General features: G+C 34.2%; 1 protein-coding gene across 4 annotated transcripts in view; it reads left to right on the top strand.

Annotated features, from left to right (window-relative positions):
• Positions 1–406: 406 nt before the first annotated feature.
• Positions 407–25,421, top strand: part of LOC129747839 (uncharacterized) — a 30,425-nt gene continuing 5,410 nt past the window's right edge. For 3 of the 4 annotated variants that reach the window (XM_055742200.1, XM_055742203.1, XM_055742202.1), the window contains exon 1: positions 407–645. The gene's annotated coding sequence lies outside the window, so the exon portion shown is untranslated. Of the gene's footprint in view, positions 646–676; positions 901–25,421 lie in introns of those variants that run through there. The other variant, XM_055742201.1, reaches the window with a different exon arrangement.

The following is a 25,421-nucleotide window of genomic DNA, read 5'->3' on the forward strand; positions in this document are numbered from 1 at the left end:
TTTCCTCGTCTAAGCTTAAGCGCCTGCCTAAGTGTTCTAACGCTCATAGGTACCACATTTACTAATGTCGTGTGGCTTATGCTACCTAGTCAACCGGGCGGCGCGGCGCATCAAGCCTCAAGTCTGTTAGTCTTTAGTGCTAAAGAGAAGCAAAAAAGACCGCCTTATTGTGCGCGGGTGGAAGCTCTGGCGCATGATGCTGTTAACCGGGCAGTCAATTCACCACCCAATTCAACAAATCCCCCTCAATGCACTGCGCCCTGGCCAGCGCAGCCGGCTCAGACTCAAACTGAGAATGACTTTGTCGCGGATGATGGCGCGGAAACTTAGTTGGGTACCAAGTTGGCTTGGCACGAGCCGCCCTGTCGACTGTATTGATGGTTCTCAGTATCTTTTCGGACGTTGCTTGTTTTGGACGCCTCCTGGAAGCCAATCGGTTAATTCGGTGACCATTGTCAGACGCAAAAAAAAACCTCAACAGACTATAAAGATATATCGTTGGGGTTTCAACGATTCCAGTCCCGGTTTGAACGTGTCGTTGCCAAGTAGTCCCATTTAGTGATAGTGATCAAGTCGTTAGCTAATCCGGAAAGATTATCGGTCGCGATCTTTGTTGACGGTTTTTTTTTTTGCTAATCCAAGGAAGTACGTTAAATTTGTGACTCACCGTTATCGAAGAAATTGCTAAATGGACTGTTTGGATAAGCCGCCGCAGTGTGACAAAAATTGAAAAGAGCAATCAATGAACCGTGGACTGTTCAAAAGCCAAACTCTTACGAAGAAATAGTGTCCTAATTTTGAAACCATACGGATATACAGTTTAAGCCCAATCGGCTTCGACCAGTTTCGATATCGAAAAACCACCAACAATGTCGTAACGATTAGTAAACAAGCAAGCAAGTAAGGTTTTGGGGGGCAGTGCAATCAATATAAAATCGTTCACGGAGTGACAACAAAATAAAACCATACGTATGCGCCACCCATCCTAGAGGGCAAATTATACCTAACACAACACACCTGATCAGAGAGTTGGGCCAACAACGGCAAAACGGAGGGTGAAGAATTGTCTTTCCGTGAAATTATTTCTCCGCGGATTGAAACGAAAAAAAAACCTTCACGCTAGGGCATTTTGGGTTAGTTGAGAACTTTCAATTGAATCGTTTCGATTCAATTCTACCTTTTCGAATGAGTCTATCATAACTACAAATTTATTTTTTATTTGTGTTGTTAAAAAATGAACACCGTTCATTGAAAAGATTATACATATAATACAAACATGAAGAGATAGTTCAGTATAACCGTTTCAAAATTCGGAGACAAACAGAGAATTAGACATTTTTAAATTTCAGTATGAATTCATAACAATCATGAAATCATATAAATTTGTACAGGATTTCAATATAAAATAAATATTCAACAGTCGGAATCCAAATTCAGATTCTAATAATGCACATTTTGATTGAAAAAACATATTCAAAATTCGAAATGAGATTAAAAAAAAAGAGAAAACCGTTCGTTTTTGAGGCAGAGAAACCAATTATTGTATTAACAATCCTGATAGATTGAAATTTAAGTTAGAATTGCCATAAAAGATTAAGGTTGGATGCGAAATCCGGATTAAAATATGATTTTAATAAATCATCTTCTGTTTCAACTTTTATTTAAAATCTAGACTGTCATCAAAATGGAAAAAATGTGGTAAATGAGCAGTTTTCAATTTCGATCTTTAATAACAAATTGCGGACCAAAATATGAGCTCAATTGGGATTGAAAGAACTTTCCCAAAGTTTCGAATTTTTGAGCCTCAAAAATCACCAAAGAAGGAACCGAAGAACGGGGTAACATTGATCACCTTGAAAGCTTTGATCAACTTGAAATTTTTTCACATAATCATCAATAACTAAGTCTAGAGTTAATATCTTAAAACTTTTTTCTACGTTTAAAAACCTACATGTAGAGTTTCAAATTGGGAAAAACTTGGTTTGTTTTTGAAAATTTCAAATGTGATTAAGAAAATACAATTTCAAAGTGCGAGGGCCTAAAAAATTTGATGAAGGCAAAATTTCATTTATTTTGCAGTAAAAATTTTATAAGTAGGGGAGAGTGGGGATACTTGATCCCTTTTTCTTATTTTCACCATATCTTTTTGGAAAAATTTAGCAACTCGCCGTCTTTGACATTTTCTGACAGCTTGTAACTTCAAGTTTCTATGCTCCAAATTAGAACGATACTTGAACCCGTTGATGAACTAGAAGCATTTTCGTGGGAGTAAAAAAATTATTCTGAAGTTAGGGGAGACTTGATCCCCTATTGAAAGAGACTTGATCTTTTATTCAGGAAGCCCTAATCCTTGTATAAAAATCAAACAACACCCCAAGATAGAATGTTAATTGACTATTTTGGTCATGTTTGTTCTCATTTCACAATTTATAGCAGACATAAGAAGAAAATTCTATAGCTTTGTCTCAACGCTAATAACGTTGCATACTTAAAGGCGCTATTTTTTATAATTAAGAGAAAATTAATTATTTTTGCTCTTTTCTTCAGACAATTGTTTGATAAATATTAGTTTTTGGATAAATATTAGTAATTTCGTAATCAGCAATTATAACGATCAATTCAGAAGAAGAATATGCCGTTTGGCAGGGGGATCAATAATTGTACCCAACTCTAGGGGATCAATTGTACCCATAATAAACATTTTAGAAAACTTTTTCTTAAAAAATTTGAGAGTTTCCCATTGCTTTGGAAATATGGCATTATGAAGTTCATTTTACGCGCGAACGATTGATACATTGGAACAAATACTTTTTTCATAATTTTCCCATGTAAGGAACATTTTAAAGTGATGAAAAAAGATCTTCAAGTTACATTTTGTGAAATTTTTCAAACAAAGTTCATTTACTCAAACAATTATTTTATTAAATTTTTTTAATCTACAAGCATTGTTGTTTTGCTCATTTTGACACATTTTTCTAGAACATTTGATCTTTGTAAGACATTCCAGTTTCGAGATATAGCTAAGGAATCAAGTATCCCCAGGGATCAAGTATCCTCATTCTCGCCTATTGTTAAAAAATTCAGCCCCTTTATTTATGCAGCATCATTGTCCATCTTTCGATTTTAATTGTTGTTCGGCCTTAACACACGAACTACCTCAGTTTATCAATTACTAGCATTTGTGAATATTATGAAGGTGTTTTGTATCCTTTATGATCAAGAAAACTCGTCGAAACCGTCAAAATAGAGACTGATCAATGTTACCCCAAAGCATCAAATCCCAAACAAAGTAGAAATCGATTTTAAAATCAAATTTAAATTATCTAATAAATTTCTTTTTTTTTATATAAAACATGCCATATTGAAAAAAGGTATCAATCTTGCCCCATTTTACAGAACCAAAGGAAATCGGGAAAATTGAAATAAGAAACGCATAAAACGTCGAGCTTTGGTATTATTTAGAAAAAAAAATGTTTTGTCGAAAATCGGCTTTCAGGGTTGTTTTCATTTGTTTTTTGGGTATGGTTCAACTGAAAATATAGCTTTAAATTAATTTTAAAAAGCAAATCACATAGATTTTAAAAATAAAACGGCTCAAATAGTCAAATGACAAAAATAACGAAAATGAAGGAATAGTGACAAAGGAGAGTAATGACAGTAATGAGAGTAATGATAACAATCACAAAATCATAAAAGTTTACCGTTTTTGACATTTCAATTGATTTTGTAATTTTTGTTAAACCGAAGCAATCGAAATATTCCCTTTAATTTAACCACGGTATGAGAAACGTTTAAATATCGAATTATTTAACCAAGTAGGCTCACCAACACATATTAAAGTTCTTTTTTTAAATTTTTTTTAAGTTTCATCATTTTTGTTTCTCTTTTTGTAATTTTCTGTAGTTTTAATTCTTTTTAATGCTTTTGTTATCTTTGCAACTTGCAAGTATAATATTTTTTGAACTACCATGTATTTTTTGTTTTTCATAATTTTAGTAGTTTGTTTCTATCAATATTTGTAGTTTTGTTTGGTTAATTGTGTTGTTTTTGTTATTTAAGTCATTTTTTCATATTTCTAATTTTGGTCGTTTTTGTTGCGCCCATCATTTTTAAATTTTTGCCATATTCAATCTTTCATATTTTGTCCTTTTATTTTTCAATTTTATGGAAGTCTTATGTAACGTTCGATTTTGGCAACATTCGTGCTGAACATTTTGATTTTGGTAACATTTGTGCTAAACAACAATGCATTTGAGCCAATCTAATAAATTTAATGCTTATATCATGTTTTACATTAATTTTAATTGAAATAAAAAGAAAAAAAATATACAAAAACACGGTTCGATTTTTGTAACACAAAATGTACGAGAGTGATGCCAAAATCGAACGGGGTCTGTACTGGCCCGTGCGAAGGCTATTTTTTCGAAATTAAATTGAAGGGTTTATAAAAATTTTAAGCTCTGAATATGTTTTGGCCGTCTATTGAAATATTGGGTCCTACAAAGAACAACATGTAGAAACTATCTTTTACTTTCAAATATTCCCGATTTATGGGCTTCCAAGAAAAATTAAAAAAAAAACACAAAAATACAGGATTGAAAAACAAAGAAAAACATATCATTAATATTACAAAAAAAATTGCTAAAACATGCTGTGAGAGTAAAATAAAAAGTTTTATGCAATTCGGTAAATTTATTTGAAAAATTAAAATGAAATATGAAGATGAAAAAGATAAGTTTTTAAACAATTTAGAAGAAGATTTTTTCAGTAAAAATAGCTTACAGTTTTAAAAAGTTATTTGAAGAATTCAATTGGTTACTCACACCTTTAATTGGTTAACAGCATTTTGGAGCCTATGTTTAAAAAAAGGAAGATTTTGGCGTCCTGAACTCGAACCTTATGTCAGATTTTGTCTGTCACCTCTAGTTTTGGTTATATGATGTTTATTAATTGTGAAATGAAGTTGAGTTGAGCTTTAAGTGAAATCAATCATTGATATTTGATGAACTATCAAATCTATATAAAAAACGATTCTGAATTTGTTTGATATACTTCATTCAAGGAAGGAATAATTGTTCAATGAAGATACCTAATGAGAAATGATATGAAAAAAATTAAATTCTACAGTTTTTAAAAATTTGTAAACATATCATCACATCGTTTGTTAAATCCTGTCAAACGATTTGATGTTTGCTCCAGAAAATATCTAATATTCAATTCGGTTAAAAACTTTATTATTTCAATAAACTTTAAAAATCGTCAAAATTCCCGTATTTTACAAATAAAAATCTTCTGTAACTTTTTTCGCAGAAGTTGAAAGTACTTGCGGTCTAAAAAAAAGTTGATAATTGGTATAAAAATTTATTATGACTTTTTAAGATTTTGTCAAAAACAAAATTGTATATTTGGATTCAGGACACCCAAATTTATCATAATAAGTTCTAAAATTCTGTGCACCTTTAAAAATTTGAATTTTGTGACTTCGTGTGATTTATTAAAACTCTTGAAAGCGAATTTAGAAGATCAAGAATTGTTTTAAATCAAGGCTGAAATTGGTTTCTTGATGAACGTTAAACCCCTACATCCTACATCGAAACAACACCTATACACGTCGCTGTATGCATTTTTAAGTCATTTGGTTTCAAAATAAAATTTCGAGGCACCCCTAAATCAACTCCGATTGAGCTGATATTTGGCACGGGCAATTTTTCGGACTAACAATTAAATTTATACATACATCAACATGTTTATCAACATATTTTGTTATTCGAATGTTTAGCCACACTGAATAATCATTCTTGTTATTCTTTAAGAACTTATAATTTTCGAGGATTTTAGAAAAAAAATCCTGTAAACATAAATAGACTTAGTGCCTTTTGTTATTGCGAAATCACAAAAAGCATGTTATTTAGTTATTATCACCTATCATACAATATGATATCTGAATTAGTAGGGGAGAGTGGGGTATCGTGGGCCATGGGGAAACGTGGGCCACTTTTAATATCTCAGGTGTGTGTTGAGATAAAAATCTCGAACCAACTGTCATCGTCGTCGCTTTGTGTGAGCATGTATTCCTATATGATGTTAACTGAAATACGCATCATGTGCTTCTTTAATTTATCGAGCTAAAAAAAATTAGAAAAATTTACTTAGATAATTAAAAAAACACTTGCTAATTTCATCGATGGGGAACCTAAAGTGCATAACAAAAATATGTTTATACGCTTATGATCTTAGTTTTGTCATGATCTTTCACTTGGAAAAGGAAGTTTTGATGAAACATCAATAAGTCATACAAACGCAACCAATTTGCAAATCATAGCTTGTGGGGAATCGTGGGCCACACATCTTGAATCACCTACATTTTTATGTTTTTATACACATTCAGAACTTAAAATACGTTTTACCTATCTGCAAAGTTTTCTTATGCCAAACGAAGAGTTATTAAAAATGTTTTGTCCATCCTATATAAGAAATTTTGATAAAAAGTTCGCGAGCCAGGTTTTGGAATCTATGCGATCATACACAGCTCTCTTTTTTGTTTAATCATCTGAAATTGCTTTTAAATAACGAAATGAATTAGGAAATCGCAGTTTTGGGTCAACTCATAAACTTTGCATGTTATTTGGTCAATTTGGATTTAATGGCCCACGATTCCCCACCATTTTTCAAAATCCAAAAAATATTACTTTTTTTCAAACAGTCAGAATTTGGGGAAAATAACTTATTAAAAAAATTAAAAAAATACCTTATGATACCTTGAAAATGTAGAAAACCATACCATTTTTTATTTTCATTTTATCTTTTATAATATAGAAGTTATGGACCAACGAAAAAAAGTGGCCCATGATTCCCCACTCTCCCATACTTATTTCAAAATATTTTTGAAGACATGATCCGATTACATTTATTTTTAGCAAGCCATTCTCTTGTAAATTTGATCCTATCCACCGTACAGTTTGTAATACAGTTTGCATTAGATGCAGTAAAAGGAATTTGGAAAACTCTTCTTAACCTACTTGCGAGTAAGCACATTTGCATCAAACCTCCCCTACAAATGCTGATGGCGCGAAGTATATTTTCGGGTGCTATTTGGAAGAACGTGTTTCACACAAAACGCATGCGAGCATAAGCTTAAGCCACGCACGTTTTTATTATGACCACACGACAGGAGTCCCAAATTCATCACAACCAACATACATAATGCGTTTCAAATCGCATTGATTTTTGACATGTTGACGATTGGTTGCTGACCGACGATCATTGGATAAGGTGATTTTATTCCGACTGGCTATTAACATGTAGATACATAGTTTTCCACAATCAAAATTGAGCTGTAATCTCATTTTGAATGGGGCTCAACAAACGCCGTATGAGTTCCGTTACGGTTCTTATAAAATATGTTCGCTCATGTTTTGTTGGTATCCAAAACAAACAAATTAATCTTCGTAACATATTGCAAGCAAGCAAACAGATTGATCATCCAGTGCTGCACTTCCAGGTGACCACCATTACTGTGAAGCCAACTTTTCAAAACAGTCCTCAGCCCACAGGTTCCGCATTCAAATGTCCACCTGAGTCACCTGGGCTTTGAGCAACCTCAATCCCTTCTCCAGCCGCGACGGCTACCAAAACTAGGTATAAGGCAACCCAGAATATATCATACGTACGTATAGGTAGAAGTTCAAACCGATTATCATAAAAAAGCGCACCAGAAACAGGCGTTCTCCATCTGGATAAACCCTACGCCCACAACTGGAAGCCTATTTAAGTTTAGTCGGTTAAGATTCTGTTGCGACAATTACCGATTTCGACTTAGTGCGGGCGCAGGACCACAAGGTTTTCTTCTTGTGCTCCAGTTGAGAAAGCCTTCCTCATAGCTATAGTGACTAGTGAATAAGACTAACGTGTTGCAAACTGCCACGGCAATGTGCATTCGCATGAGTAAATTGTGTGCGGTTTCGGAGTTTGTTTCCAATCGCCCATATCAGCACAATAATAAAACTTGTTATAATATGTATGCTGCTGGGTCTCAATTTGTTCGGTATAAATTGGTCTTACTTATCACCCAAGGTGAACCATTATCAAAAAAATTAATTTAAAATTTTCAGGTGCGGCTAATGATTTTTCCTAATGCTAGCGTATTTGACGTTTTCGTTCCATAGAATTAACGATTTAGCTAAACAGAATTTGGCTGAACATGGTTAACATGTGAAGTGGGACTTTTATTTTTTTAAATAATTCTTCATTTGAAACGGCTCATACGTTTAGGTTCGAATAGTCAAACTTTTTTTTGTTTTGAATTTCTTAATTAACTACCTTAACTTTAATTGTTTGGTCTATAGTGGGCCTAGAGTGATTTTTATTTATGTAAGGCAAAGCCGTGTGAATGGAGGAGGGAGTTTTAGGGGTTTAACCCTCCCCATGAAGATTTTTTCCAAGTAAAATTTTTAGTCCAAGATATGAATTTTATCACTCTAAGCCTAAGACGTTTAATTTACAACACTATTTGACATGCACGAATGGAACTCATTTTTAATTTATTATTATTATTATTATTATTATTATTATTATTTTATTAAAGACATTTATTTTACCATTTTTATGATATTCGTGTTTTAAAGGGTGATACGGTCAAAACTTGGTCGATATCAACTTGACGTATTTCTTTCAATTTTGCATTTTAAAAAACCTGAACATCCCTTATTTGGAAGGTGTGTGTGTAGAATGCTGCTCCTATTTTGATTTTGGAGTTCACTCTTTAGTTGTCAAAATGCCGTCCATGGAAGAAGAGCTGCGTATCAAAATTTTGCTCGCGCATCGCGAAAATCCGAGCTACTCGCACGCAAAGCTGGCAAAATCACTAAAAGTTGCCAAATCAACCATTACAAATGTAATCAAAGTGTTTGAGTAACGTTTGTCGACAGCTAGGAAGTCTTTATCGGGGGGAAATCAAAAACCGGAAGCCGCTGAGACGACAAAGAGAGTTGCCGGTAGTTTCAAGCGAAACTCTAACTTTTCTCTCCGAGATGCCGCAAATAAGCTGGGTCTACAACCGTGCATCGAGCCAAAAACGAGCCTGATTATCGACTTACAAGAAGGTAATGACTCCAAATCGCGATGATAAACAAAATACGACGGCCAAAGCGCGATCCCGGAGGCTGTACACGACGATGCTGACGAAGTTTGACTGCGTGGTAATGGACGACGAAACCTACGTCGAAGCCGACTACAAGCAGCTTCCGGGACAGGAGTTTTATACGGCAAAAGGAAGGGCAAAGGTAGCAGATATTTTCAAGCACATGAAACTGTCAAAGTTCGCCAAGAAATATCTGGTTTGGCAAGCCATCTGTACCTGTGGCTTGAAAAGCAGCATTTTCATAGCTTCCGGGACTGTCAACCAAGAAATTTACGTGAAAGAGTGTTTTAATAAACGTCTGCTGCCTTTCCTGAAGAAACACGGTTGTTCCGTACTGTTTTGGCTGGATTTGGCATCTTGCCATTACGGTAAAATGGCCATGGAGTGGTACGCCGCGAACAACGTGCAGGTGGTTCCCAAGGACAAGAACACTCCCAACACGCCAGATCTCCACCCAATTGAGAAATACTGGGCTATTGTCAAGCAGAACCTAAAGAAGACCAAAAAAACTGCTAAGGACGAGCAGCAGTTCAAGGCAAACTGGCTTTCTGCGGCGAAGAAGGTGGACAAGGTAGCTGTAAAAAATCTGATGGCAGGGGTTAAGTCAGCGTAAGGCCCGGCAATTCGGATTTGGAAAAGCGGAAGCCTAACTGAATATTTGTCCTGAATTTGATACTAATTAAACTTGAAAAAGAAATTTAATTTTATTTTTTAAATAAACGATTTCACCAATTTACACGCGTTTTCCCTTGACCAAATTTTGACCGTATCACAGTTTCTTAAAAGCTAATCAACATAATGATATCCTAACTTAAATCTTGATGAACATTTCAGTAGCTTTCATGAAGCTTATAATTGCTGTTTCTTTCGATGAATCGTTATGTAGAATTCCACAGATATCTCCGGTTATTCTATGATCTCGTTTGGCATGATCATATCCATCACAATCAACGAGAATATGTTGAAGAGTAATCCGTACTCCACAGAATTGACAAACAGGTGGCAAGTCTTTCTCGAAAAGGAATGAATAAGTTAATCGAGTATGTCCTATTCTTAACCTACTCAAGACTCGCTGTTCAGAAGCGTTCCTGCGGTCATTCCATTTAGTGGTACATTTCTTAATCCTTCTCAGGAAATTTGAAGAAGCGTACCAATTTTGTTCCCATTCAGCTCTTATTCTGCCTTTAACTTTTTAAGCGTTTTATGCCTTGGGCTGGGAGAGGTATAACCAAAGGTGTTTCATTTCTTCCTGCTTTAGCTAAAGAGTCAGCTTTATCGTTACCCTGTATGCCAGCATGCCCAAGAACCCAGGCTAAAGAGAAATTATTGTTAGCCAACATTGTACTTAGCTGTTGAATCCAAGGGTTTTTTTTAATTTCCCAGTTTAATTGCATCAATGCAGCTAGCAGAGTCCGTTAAAAAGATGGTATTTTCGGTATTAACTGCATGTCTCAGCGCAAATGTCTCTGCCGAAAAACGCTACATATACCTGGAAGGCTGAAACTTTCACCAAGTTCACCTTTTAAGATGCCGGCTCCGACACTGTTGTCTTCTTCGATCCATCTGTGTAAATTTGAACGTGGTTGCTATAATTTGACATAAAATCACAAAATACGGGAACTACAATCGTGTTAACTGTGCCTGCTTTTATATGCTTACGCATGTGATGGTAAATATTTATATTTGGTGAGTACCATTTGCGTTTGCAGTTATGTTTCACTTTGGCAACTTCAGGTAAATCCAAATTTGCAGTCGTATGTAACAAATTTTTGACTCGATGGTGTAGTAGAAGATTCTCAGAAATAAAACCTTTTCCCAATAATCGTATCGATTAGGATGGCAAACGTTCAATCATCAGATAATGGAAAGGCAAGCAACCAGCTTCAACTAGGATAGATTCTACAGGACTGCATCGAAACGCTCCACAGGCTAATCGCACTAGTTCATTATACTTGGTCGTAAGCGTTCGATTCATCCCATCGATGTTGAGGCTTGTGATGCCTAAGCCATAAAAGATTTTTTTAATTTTTTAATTTTCAATTTTGATTAGCAATTTAATTAAACTTTCATCATGAAACTCAAATCTTTACACTCAAAAACCCTAAAACTTCTTTAAAATGGGTTTTTAGAAGAATAACGAAAAAAGTTCAGAATTTGAAACTAATTTTAACTTTTTTCAATTCATTCATCAAACACTATTTTGACAATTCAACAAGTTGGTAGCCATGTGACAAGTATTTACTACCCAGAATAGTCATCATAATTAGCAAAAAAAAATTCCTGAAACCTAGTATCCATTACTTTATAACTTATCACTTTGATTATGAAAAAATGGTTAATGTCAATACAAGTTTTAAGCTGATTTGTGTTTTTCTTCAAGAAACCAATTTCCACCTTAATTTTATTTTATGTTTCTTGTTCAATTCCACTTTTAAAAGGATTTTGACAAATTCCTCAAGGCCACAAAATTACGTTTTCCCAGATGCAGACAATTTAACAGCTAATTTTACAAATTTTGGTGTTCTGAATCCGGATGTGCTTATATAATAAATAACTTTTCTTAATTGGTCATAATCATATGAATAATTTCCGAATAATTTTTTTTTGCCTAATCCGAAGTAAACCTAACAAAAAAAATAAAATAAAGGTTTGAATCAATTTTCAACTTTCAAAAATACAAAAGGTTAGTTGAACTTTTGTGAAAAAGAGTTTATAGAAATTTGGTATTTGTTTACTTTCCCTCTGAATTTTAACGAATTGTCAATGTTGTAAACCAATTTGAATTTTAGATGTTATTTAAAGTATGACAAAAATACTTATGATGACATCTTTTGAAATTTTTAAAAACTGTTTAATTTAATTTAAGATCATTTTCTAAAGTCTAGGCAAAATATTCTTCTTGAGTCAATTAAGCATAATAAACTAATTCAGAATTAGTTTAGTATGTTTGTTGTTTTTTTTTCAAATACCAATGATTGATTTCACTCAAATCAGATTCAATTTTAAATATGATAAACTTCATGTAACAAAAACTAGAGGTGATAGACGAAATCAATTGATTTTTTTTTAATTTCAAATAAATGAATCGAATTCTAGTCAATCTATTTGAAAAAATTTGAATTTTTTCTATAAGTTAACTTTGTTTTTCGTTCCTAACATTTTGTGTACGAATCTAAATTTTCAGTAAGAAAAACATTGTTTGTATCTTCCGTTGTTTCGGGACCAAATATTTAAATTGACAGCAACAAAACCGTGCTTGAAAATTTATAAATGTATTACATATTTTTATTTTTTTTAAATATCTTTTTTGAATCGATCGTGATTTTTTATTAATCTATGAAAAGTTTTAAAATTATTTAAAATATGAACTATGAGCAGAATGTTTATGCAAATGTTAACTAAATACGTATTTGCTTTGTGATTTCAATACTTAAAGGGTGATACGGTCAAAATTTGGTCAAGGAAAAACGCGTGTAAATCGGTGAAATCGTTTATTTAAAAAATCAAATTAAATTTTTTTTTCAAGTTTAATTAGTATAAAATTCAGAAAAAATATTCAGTTAGGCTTCCGCTTTTCCAAATCCGAATTGCCGGGCCTTACGCTTAACCCCTGCCATCAGATTTTGTACAGCCACTTTGTCCACCTTTTTCGCCGCAGAAAGCCAGTTTGCCTTGAACTGCTGCTCGTCCTTAGCAGTTTTTTTTTGTCTTCTTTAGGTTCCGCTTGACAATAGCCCAGTATTTCTCAATTGGGCGGAGCTCTGGCGTGTTGGGAGGGTTCTTGTCCTTGGGAACCACCTGCACGTTGTTGGCGGCGTACCATTCCATGGCCTTTTTACCGTAATGGCAAGATGCCATATCCGGCAAAAACAGTACAAAACAACCGTGTTTCTTTAGGAAAGGCAGCAGACGTTTATTCAAACACTCTTTTACGTAAATTTCTTGGTTGACAGTCCCGGAAGCTATGAAAATGCTACTTTTCAAGCCACAGGTACAGATGGCTTGCCAAACCAGATATTTCTTCGCGAACTTTGACAGTTTCATGTGCTTGAAAATATCTGCTACCTTTCCACTTCCTTTTGCCGTATAAAACTTTTGTCACGGAAGCTGCTTGTAGTCGGCTTTGACGTAGGTTTCGTCGTCCATTACCACGCAGTCAAACTTCGTCAGCATCGTCGTGTACAGCCTCCGGGATCGCGCTTTGGTCGTCGTATTTTGTTTATCATCGCGATTTGGACTCACTACCTTCTTGTAAGTCGATATTCTGTTTCTTTTTTTCTCGATGCACGCTTGTAGACGATACGCCCAGCTTATGTGCGGCATCTCGGAGAGAGAGGTTAGGGTTTCGAGGTGAAACTTCCGGCAACTCTCTTTGTCGTCTCAGCAGCTTCCGGTTTTCGATTTCCCCCCGATCCAGACTTCCTGGCTGTCGACAAACGTTCCCCAAACACTTTAATTACATTTGTAACGGTTGATTTGGCAACTTTTAGCGATTTTGCCAGCTTATCGTGCGAATAGTTCGGATTTTCGCGATGCGCGAGCAAAATTTTGATACGCTGCTCTTCTTCCTTGGACGGCATTTTAACAACTGAAGAGTGAATTCCAAAATCAAAATAGGAGCAACATTCTACACACACACCTTCACAATGAGGGGTGTTCAGGTTTTTTCAATGCAAAATTGAAAGAAATACGTCAAGTTGATATTGACCAAATTTTGACCGTATCACCCTTTACAACAAAACTTTTGATTCCTTATACTTTCATCAGTTTCTAATTGATAATTCAAAAAATACAATTTCCCAACATGTACTTTGTCAGTTTTGCTTTTTTTAGCTAAATTTGAATTTCCTTCGCATGGGCCTGATGTAGGGGATAGTGGGGTATCGTGCAAAATTTTTGTCTTTGCCCCATTAATTCTTTATTACAAAAGTTAAGATTAAAAAGATAAATGGTATGGTTTTCTCTACGTTTCTAACGTATCATTTTGCAATATTTTTTTTTTTCAGTTCTGAAGTTCTGACCTTTTTAAAAAAAAAAGGGTAATTTTTTGGATTTTCAAAAATGTGCGGAACTGTAGGCCACCAAACCCCAAATGTCCAAAAACATGCAAAGTTTATGAGTTGACCCAAAACTGTTATTTTATGATTCATTTAGTTGTTTTAAAGCCATTTAAGTTGAGTAAATAAAAAGAATGTTCTGTATGATCGAATAATTTTAAAACCTGGCTCGCGAACGTTTTGTCATAAATCTTCACATAGGGATGGGATTTACGTTCGTGTCTATCGCATTCAATAAAATTGATCAAATATTTTTCATAGCTCTTCATTTGGAAAAATGTACGGATAGAGAAAATGTATTTTTTATTCATAAATGTGCTAATATTTATTGTGAGCCTTCTTGGTTGAATAATTCTACTGAATCAAAGTAATCGAAAGATTTTCTTTAATTCAACCAAGTTCAGATACCGGAATTTCGATAGCAACTTACCTACTATCTTCTTTAGTGAGCGTTTTCGATTGATCTATTCGATTGACTATTTTGCAACACTCATAATCAAGAACTTCCTTTCAAAACCTGATGACAGTAGCAAAATCATCGGCAAAGACATGATATATTTTGAAACAAAAGGGTAGTTATCTGAAAATTTACGAGATTTGATGAATAACCTGAAGTCTAGTTAACCAACTAAAAACTATAATGAAAAATCTTTCTCAATTATTTCCTTCTTATGGGTTTTAAAATTGCTAAATGTTTGAAATGTTTTGCAAAAATACTAACTTAAAATTCAAAAATAGCATATTAGATAAGTTTTCGTATGCAGTAAGAGTTTTAAAACGTACTTCGTTAGAACCTTGCTGTATAACTTCCGGGCACGTCCTTTGGCAACTACATTCTACTTCAATGTCCGGTTTGATTGCTTACTGGCCCGATAAGATCGTATTTCGCGCAGCAAATCCTTCTGACGGTGCACCGGTCGGCATTGAATTTCTTGGCGATGTCTATAGTCCGACTGCCCTGGGTTTGCCTTGATCGTTCTCAATACCTTCAAATGCAGTTTTAGATCCTTAGTTCCACTATGACGCTTGGTATGAACCTGCCGATCGATAGTATGCATCTCACGGAAACGTTTAAGAACGCTGCACACGGTAGATTTGAACATTTTTAACAATTTCACGATTTTTTGAACCCGACTACGTCGGTTTTTAACGTGGGTGTCTAAAATTAATTCTCGTCTCGCAACTTTCATGACGTGTAACTTTTTTTTAATAAAACGAATCGTAATGAAATTTTAAGCACTGTTAGAGGGAACATTTCAAAGCAAAGTACTGTCAAAACATTCCAGATCCGACAACTAGGAGCACAATGGTATAATAAAGATGATCAATGCTTAAATTTTGGAAAATGAACTTTTGATGAAACATCAATAACTCACACAAACGCAACCAATTTGCAAACCATAGCTTGTGGGGAAGCGTAGGCCACAGTTTGTGGGGTATCTTGGATTATCTATATTTTTATGTTTTTATACACATTAAGATCTTAAATTAGGTTTTTCTTATCTGTTAAGTTTTATTATGCCAAATGAAGAGTTATGAAAAATATTCTGTCCATCTTATATAAGGAATTTTGCCAAAATGATCGCGAGCCAGGTTTTAGGAAATATTCGATCATACACAACTCTTTTTTTTATTTCATCAACTGAAATTGCTTTAAAATAACTAAATGAATTATGAAATTACAGTTTTGGGTCAACTCCTTAATTTTGCATGTTATTGGATCAGTTTGAATTTGGTAGCCCACGATTCCCCACCATTTTACAAAATCTAAAAAATATTGCTTATTTTAAAACAGTCAGAAATTGGGGAAAATAACATATTGAAAATTTAAAAAAAAATGCCTAATGATACGTTAGAAATGTCGAAAACAATTCCATCATTTTTTTTTCATTTTATCTTTCATAATAAAGAAGTTTTGGAGCAAAGGAAAAAAGTAGCCCACGATGCCCCACTATCCCATACGATTTTCCGAAAGGTTCATATACATTTATTTATGAGAATATTTCAAGATCCTGATACTGGTTGGCCTGAAATTAATTTGTACCTGTAGTATGTACCTATTATTTTCGAGAGTCAACTGATTTTGGCCTCTCTATTTTGTATTTTAGCAGTGTGTTTTGGAATCATGTACACTACCGGCCGAAAGTTTAAGATTACCCCCTCAAAAACATGAAAATTTGGATCGACCATATCGCAGCCATTTTATTACATATTGGAATTCTTTTGATCTCATTCAAAAGATCATAAGCAAAACCTTCTTTGTACAAATTTGCATATTTTTTGAACGGTCGGACTACTTGGTGAAAATAATCTTGGTGAAATTAATTTCTAAAGAAGTTAGTCTCCTAAAATATTACAACTAAATATCCATAATGAAAGTTCAACTCATTAGCTTCCAAATCAGCTAACCAGTTAAACAATATGTTGTTTGGTAAGACAGATACGCGTGAAATAAAAGCGCATGTTTTAGAAGACTGATTCAAAACTTTTGGCCGTTACACCATATTTACTATGGGGTGATCCCAAACTTTTGGACGATGACTGAAGTAGCTATTTTATATATTTTGGGTACATTGCAAATTTTTCGCACAAAATTAACTAAATGTATTATTATAAGTATGAAAAAAGAATTCCAATACAACTCGAATTTTGAAATTTGGTCCGCCCCACCCTCAGATGATCGGACTTAAATTTGAAGTTCAGTTTTTAAAAAATGTCCAAACTTCAAGCTAAATTTAAGTCAAATAAATACAATATAAACAATCTATCAAAAACATACAAAGAAGTTTTTGCTCACGATCTCTTGAATGAGATCAAAAGAATTCCAATATGTAATAAGATGGTCGAGATATGGCCGATCAAAATTTTCATGTTTTTGAGGGAGTGATCCTAATCTTTTGGCCGGCAGTGTATGTATCTATTAAAAACACATACTCAATAATACTTATCAAGTTGAAATATTTCACACGACGGTTTTTCCAATTTCCAAGTATATGTTGTCAAACATGCTCAAACTTTGAAGAGTTATTTGGATTTCATTCCAAATAAGCAAAAATCAATAAAGATGTATCAAACATGAGAAGTCGTCTCCTTTAAATGTTTTTTTTTCATCATGTGCATGTGAATTTGGCCCCTTCATACTACATCTAGGTATGAACGATCAACAACAAACCGTTTGAAGCCATTTTCAAACATTTTCCTATGATGGTAAAAATACACTTATAACGATTTTTACGTAGATACCTTATTTCAACATTGAGAGAACGATTTTTTCTTGCATTTATATTTCTTTTTGGTGAAATAGGATAAGCCGACAGACACGCGACTTTGAAGATAGTTTGCGCTTGCACATCTCAATCAAAAGCTGTTTAAAGTTTTCAAGCATGTACATATTTGGATACATACAGAAATATTGACTCTAAAAGACATTTTGTTTTGCGTTTGACAGTCATTTTTCTATCATCAACACTCTCAGCGTGTCATATATCATCATATTAACTACCATTTCAATCAATGGTCGAACACAAAAGAATTGAAGACTGAATGGCTATAGAGCGCTAATCAAATAGTCGCCATCACTCCGCCTGGTGGTACTTGACATGAAAAATAATTTCTTAATTTTCGTATAAGGTAGTACTCATGTTCAACTCACGATTAGCAAATCGCACGAGTCTCACTACAACTGAACCTCTTTAGCTGCTAATGTTGATAATTGTAAGTAGTTACCTACTTACATTTCAAAGCCATTAACGGAAGCAAACAGCGTAAGAGAAGGTGCAATAAGAACTATAGTGTTTAGTAATTCGATTACAGTCAAAACATAATTGACCGGAGATATTTGTATGAAACAGATTCTTCCGCGAATGGAAGTTGTTGTTTTATGGCATGCAGCGTGCTCCAAATTCCCACGTTCAACAAAATAAACATCGGTCTCCATAGAGGGCACAAACAAAGCGGTCTAGCTGCTTCTACTTTAAGGTCTCTATCCGACTTAACCTCAAGATTAGTTGCGGAAAATAGCTTACCTACCCTCCCTACAACAACAGCCCATGGCCGGCTCTCTTGTTGAAACGAAAATTGCATAAATTATGAACGATTTTTGAAGGTCGTCCAATGGCATTGACTGTTAGATACTTCTCGATAGCAACTCAGCCAGTTAGTGAGGGAAAACCCTGCGATATGCTAATTGAAACAATTTCATCTGATTTTCCCTTTTTGTCATTTCGATTCTCTTGAAAGATCGATAATACCTTTGCTGCTTGACTGTTGTCTTTTGTTTTGTCGTTTCTAACAAAAAGCCCGCCGAGGGCAGTACTGTCCCAATAATAATGGCCCACCACCATGAATGTCGTTGAGTTCGAGCAGCCGGTTGTTTTGTGACAGTGCGATTAATTGAAACCTCATCAATTTGTCACGATTGTCAGATTAGGTCTGATGTTATTGGAAACCTGCATAGATTGCAAACATATAGTTGTTCTAATAGACACAACAAAGAAAGTTAACGATATCAATTACATACTAAAGGGTCTATCTTTTGCTTTCTTTGTTATAACCGGATCATGCAGCAGCGATATGCGTGATCACGAAAAATTCTGCATCCATAATCAGTTCAGCCTTCCATTCCATTGATATTATCACATCAACCTAGGCTTGCCAGATTCTTAAAAAAAAGCGGGACATTTCATGACAAAAAGCGGGACATTTAAGAAACCCTTAAAAAAGTTCAATTGTATTGGCAAACTTATACACTCAGAAAAATACTATTATGTATGCCATAAGATTCTCTTATGAAGTGGCGCCATAAGAAAAATCATTGAAATTCATAAGATTGTCTTATGACGCGAATGAATCCTGAAGATGAACGCCTATTGCAATGAGAGGTTGTTGCTTTTCATAAGAGGTTCTTATGGAAACAGTAAATCACTTTCTAATAAGAATAATTTAATTTTTAGATATTTCATGCTGAAAACATTATCTTTATTGTTTGCCAAATTTTTTGAAATCAAATCATTTATGGTCACCATCAGCAGTGCATCAACAGACGCTTCCATCAAAGTTTTTTTTTTTTGCCGCATCCCAATCTTCGACCTTGTTAGATCAGATAGCTGAAAAGTAAACAAAAATGTATTTCAAATTACTAATATGTCGCTCACATCAGAAACAACAAATCGGACTTACCATTCCGGAAATGACAATATCATTTATCTTTGAAGTAAAACTAGTAACTATGAACTGGCGATTGCTTCGTTCTGTTAGATGATGAAAAAACTGTTGAAATGAACGAATGTGTTCATTACTTTCACACAATGCCGTTTCTTCTATTTTTCATAAGAACATCGTATGAAAATTGAAAGAATTTCATAAGACTCTTATGAAAAATTATTTCACACTCTAAAAAGCGGTTCATAAGATGCATCTTATAAAAATTATAATAAGAATTTGCCTGAGTGTACGTATACCATCAGCTAATGTTTTTCAAAGAAAATACACTAAGGTTTTAGACTTCTCTTCTTACACGCCTTCTATTTACACGGTTTTTTGCCATGAACACGGTTATTTTCCACGATTCTCACAAATTAACACGTTATATTAGGGCAAAATATCAAGTCCTACATGTAAGAACGGCGGATTAACTATCGCGTAAAAAACCTTTGTGCAGTAACAAATATTCCAAATTTGTTTTAAAATTTTTAAAACTCAAGAAAACTTCCATCATTGTATACTTTGGACAATTGAGTCAAAAAAGGTGTTGTATAAAAGCTAATTTAACTAAGAGGTTGTCGAAAAAATAGGATCTATAAACACTTGGAAGCAACTTGAACATTATTTTCTTCAAACCAGAGTTATTTACATTGCATTGGAAGTCAGCCATGATGCCAGTTCACCAAGGACGTTTATAAATTTTTTATCTAAACGCACAATATGTATGTCGTGTCGGGATTCGATCTCATGCCCGCTGGCTTAGAATAATAATATATTTGACCCATTCCAGCGTGACATCACACCGTTTGCAAAACAATTTTTGGTACATTGTATGTAAATTTTACAGTTCATATCGCACATTGAAAAAAAATTATACCGCTAAGTTCAGAATTTAATTCGCTACAATCAAAGGTTTTTTTTTGAACGAATAGTTATCAAAATATAACTGAAACCGTATTTTTCTGCTCCGTACAATAAACCGAATTTTTCTGCTCTTCTGTTTATTCTAATTTTATGAAAATTGCAGAAAAGTACCAACAAATCGCTGTTTTTGATTTTTTTCAAATGTTGATTTAAATTTATTTTAGAGCGATTCAGTTTCGTGACGTCACAACGCACCATTTTTTTTAGCGCAGTTTTGCAAAACGTTGTGAAACGTCACGAAATTTTATGGTCAGCTACATGAAATAAATCAAAGTATAATCCTAAAGCTAATCCTGTATTTATTAAAAAATGTTCAAAACTCAACAAATAATGTGATTTGATGATGAAATCGATCCATTTATTCCCAAAAAAATAAGAGCATTGAATCTAAAAGGCCCATACAATATTATCTAGAAAAAAAACTTATACTAAGAAACATTTATTCTTAAAAGCGTTGAAATGTGTCTCTGAATATTTTTAATATTTAATTGCAAAGGAAAGAAAAAATAAATGAGAATTCGCCTTCAATCTTTTTAAAGTAAGTTAATGGACTCTAGATTGCCTAAATCAGCCGTCTTATGAAAATCTAATAAGTTGCCAGCTTAATTTTATCCTAGGCTTAGCACAAAGTCCAGTTCCAAATTTTGGGGATCGGACCACGGAAATGCCTTAAATTTATATGGAATTATGAGAAATTTTGATTGGAAGGAACATTTTTTTTTTGTTTCGATTATAGTCGTTTTACCATCTTTATGGCATTCGCGACTTTATCAACGTTGCAGTTGGCGGATCGTTATTGAAAAACTTATACGGTACAACTGTGTTCGATGTTTACTCTTGGGCTCGAACTCGCGGACATCGGCTCAGGAGACAACAGACTTGCCAACTGAACTATATCACAAGCCCAGATTGGAAGGAACATGAAAACCCAGTTTTGCACCAATTTCTGAAGTACCTATCGGCTGATTTGTTATCATTATAGTCATTCACAAAGCTTTCGTTATGACAAATAGCCTACCCCAAGGTACCATTTGGATAAGGGTTTGGTAAAAAAAGATATTGAGTTTCCAAAATTAGCTTCTGATGGGTCAATTACAAACAAAAACATGAATGATCGTTAATCGACGCTTACAGTTGCGTTCAAAAAAGAATGAAATCGCGTAAAGATGCGCACCCACTTCCAACTTTGACAAGCTGCCATTTCTCTCTTGGTTGATATTTTTTCATGAAAATCTCACACAATCTGGTTCAACTATCCAACTAACATTCTACGAAATTTGAAGTCTTTACAATGACGGAAAACAAAGATAAAGCTATTTCCGTAAAAAAGGAAAATTTGAAATTGCTTCACTAAACTTGCTGTATCTTCAACAATTTTCATTGAAAAATCTTGAAATTTGGTCCAAAGATGTAAGAATGTTTGATCTAATACCAGGCCAAGTTTCGTCAAAATCAATGAACATGATCAAAAATGGTGCCAGGTAGAAAATCAGGTTCATTATCGGCAACGTACGATTTCATTCATTTTTGGACGGATGTTTGTATGGAAAACATCGTAATCCATGTATTCTTGGTTTTTTCTTTCACAAAACCAAAATTTATCACAAATAATGTTGAAAATTGATAAAAACTTCATTTGTGCTTTGTTTCGGAAGAGAAAATGTTTCAACGGAGTTCAAAATTAAAAGAACAGAGTTTCAGAAATGACATGCTAATTATTCCGATAAACAAATTTGATACACGATTAAAGCGAGTATTCTATTCGCTCTTGTGTTTCCATACCAGCTCTGTTGGAACTATTTCTATTTCTAAACAAAGCAGGAATAAAGTTTCTATCAATTTACAACATTCTTTGTAATAAATTTTGATTTTGTGAAAGAAAAAACCAAGAATACATGGATTACGATGTTTTCCATACAAACATCCGTCCAAAAAAGAATGAAATCGTATGTTGGGCGATAATGAACCTGATTTTCTACCCGGCACCATTTTTGATCACGTTCATCGATTTTAACGAAACTTGGCCTGGTATTAGATCAAACATTTTCACATCTTTAAACCAAATTTCAAGATTTTTCAATGAAAATTGTCGAAGATACAGCAAGTTTAGTGAAGCAATTTCAAATTTCCCTTTTTTTACGGATATAGCTCTATCTTTGGTTTCCGTCATTGTAAAGACTTCAAATTTCGTAGAATGTTAGCTGGATAGTTGAACTAGATTGTGTGAAATTTTCATGAAAAAATATCAACCGAGAGCGAAATAACAGCTCGTCAAAGTTAAAAGTGGGTGCGCTGCTTCACGCGATTTCATTCTTTTTTGAACGCAACTGTATATACCCGTTTTTAGAACTTTATAACTGTTTTATGATAACTTTAATCGAAATGCGTTCTTCAGATGAAATATTGTCATAATTAAAGCTTTAAAACACTCAAATTAAAAGAAAAAATCGGTTGATAAAGACCAAAATTATTGGTGAAAAACTGTTTTTTTTTGTTCATCCCGAACGAAATCCACGTAATTTAATACAAACTTTAGGTTTTTTGCACGACCACTTCACTTAGTATAATCCTGACCTCATTTTGCATGAGACCCTGTGCTAGTACCTAAATATTTTAATTTTGTAATTCAGTTAAAAGTCTCTTCGTGGAATTTAATGTGAATACGGGGATCGATTTGGATTTTCTAGTAACATTCTTTGAGGTAGAAATTTCAATAAACGACAATTTTTTGTTAAATAATTTGATGAGAAATTTATTTTCCAATGAAGTCTTATAAAATTGTTTGAAAAAGTAAGACGATTTATAAAATTCACCATGTTTTAAGATTTTTTAATCTCATTGCCTTTATTCTATGGATAATTTGTTATTTTGTTAGAACATAATGCCAGCATGTAGTAGAAACGGCGTTGTTCTTTTTGCAGAATTTTTATTCAAACCACAGATACAGTGAGGGGCAAAATAAAGTGTCCAAATTATTTTTTTTCAATTTCTTTTATTTTTCGGGTTAAAATTCACCGAAAATACATCGTAATCATTTTTCAAATATTGTTTATTATGTTCTTTTTAATTTTTGTTAATGTTGCGCTGGTAAAAAAAGTAAGTTTTTCTGATAGAAAAAAAAACAAATTATATTCCAAAAAAAATGGGCAAAATAAAGTGTCCAACTCAAAAATCAATATAATTTCGATAATTTTGTTTTTTTTTTTTTGTATTTTGACGTTTCATAAACAACTGGCTTGGCTCTAGAGTATTCAAATAGGTGTCTACATTCGAATAAGTTGTAAAATATGGAGAACGCATAAATTTCTGGTTCCATTCCGTTGTCCTTCCGGAAACTGGTTGTTCGTGATGTGAATAACGGTCAAACGCACCGGGAAGTGGCCGAGCACTACGAAATCAGCAAGACAACGGTAACAAAATTCATGAAGAAGATGAAAACGTTCGGATCGGAGATGGATCGTCCAGGAAGAGGACTGAAGCTCAAGACAGATGCCAGAACGGACAAGAAAATCATTCTTGAAGTGAAGAAAAACGCAATAATAACGATCCGGCAGATACAGGAAGAGCTCTAATTTTCGGTATTGCGTTGTACTGTCCGTCGCCGCATCCATGCAAAGGAGTACCATAGAAAGATCGCAGTGAGAAGGCCTTTCATCAGCCAGGTGAACAAGGCTAAGCGGCTCAAGATCGTCAAGGAACACGCCGATAAACGGCTTGAGTACTGGAAAACATTGTTGTGGGCAGACGAATCCAAATTCGAGCTATTCAACCGGAAGAAGCGGGATCATATGTGGCGCAAGTTGGATGAAGAGCTCCAAGATCGCCATATCCAAGGAAAAGTCAAGCACGGGGGAGGTAACGTGATGGTGTGGGGGTGCTTTTCTTGGGGTGGGGTGGTCAATTTAGTAAAAATTGACGGAATCATGACAGCTGAGTCATATTCCAATATCCTGCGGGAAAACCTCGAGGTATCCCTCATCAAGACGGGCCTCGAAGAGCGCTCCGTTTTACAGCAGAATAACGATCCGAAGCATATGGCCAATCTGATGAAGTCATTTTCCCGTTCCTGCCGCATCAAACCCCTTGAATGGCCCCCACAAAGTCCTGATCTGAACCCCATCGAAAATCTGTGGGCTATCCTCGATGCTCTGATTGATAAGACTGGTATGACAAATTAAAAATACTTGTTTTGATGCCATGGAGTATGCGTGGGAGGAACTCGATCCACAACACTTGCACAACCTTGTTGAAAGTATACCGAAGCACTTGTAGGAGGTGTTGAAGGCCGAAGGAGGCCATACCCATTATTAAATCGTATTTGTTTGCCTTCAGTTTGAATCAATTTGAAGCTGTACCGATCTGGACACTTTATTTTGCCCCTGCTTTTTTTGGAATATTAACTGTTTTTTTTTCTATCAGAAAAACTTTTTTTTTAACAGCGCAACATTGACAAAAATTAAAAAGAACATAATAAACAATATTTAAAAAAATGATTACGATGCGTTTTCGTTGAATTTTAACCAGAAAAATAAAAGAAATTGAAAAAAAATAATTTGGACACTTTATTTTGCCCCTCACTGTAACTACCTGCCAGATTTTTATTCAAATCACACATAACTACCTGCTGTATGATTCATAAATATTCTTTTAATAAATCGATGAGGATTTCATGTTTATGATTGTTTGTTTATTCTAGAATCAAATTTTTAAAAAGCGAAATTTTGTATTTTTTTATTAGAGACGTTTTAAAATAACCGCGTTTATACGAAAAAAATATGATTCCTAATTTCGTTAAAAACTTGATAATTGAATTCCTTTATTGAAGCCCATTGTTATGTAAAACTTGCTTTGATGCCGTATTCGTTTTCATCTGGTGGCCAACCGGTTGTGCACTAACTGCTGTCATCTTCATAAATATTTAAAAAAAAACGCTTTGACAGCACTTGGTGCACAACCGGTGGATCACCAGGATGAAAACGAATATGGCATTGATGAAATACTATAATAGTGTTGAAGTAAGAAGTAATGAACGTTTCCAAATAAAAGTAAATGAATTTTTGGGACGTCACAACGCATTCTTCACCCGGCTGCAACTCTCA

Source organism: Uranotaenia lowii, chromosome 2 (genome assembly GCF_029784155.1).
Source record: "Uranotaenia lowii strain MFRU-FL chromosome 2, ASM2978415v1, whole genome shotgun sequence".
In the NCBI taxonomy this organism is placed as follows: Eukaryota; Metazoa; Arthropoda; class Insecta; order Diptera; family Culicidae; genus Uranotaenia; species Uranotaenia lowii.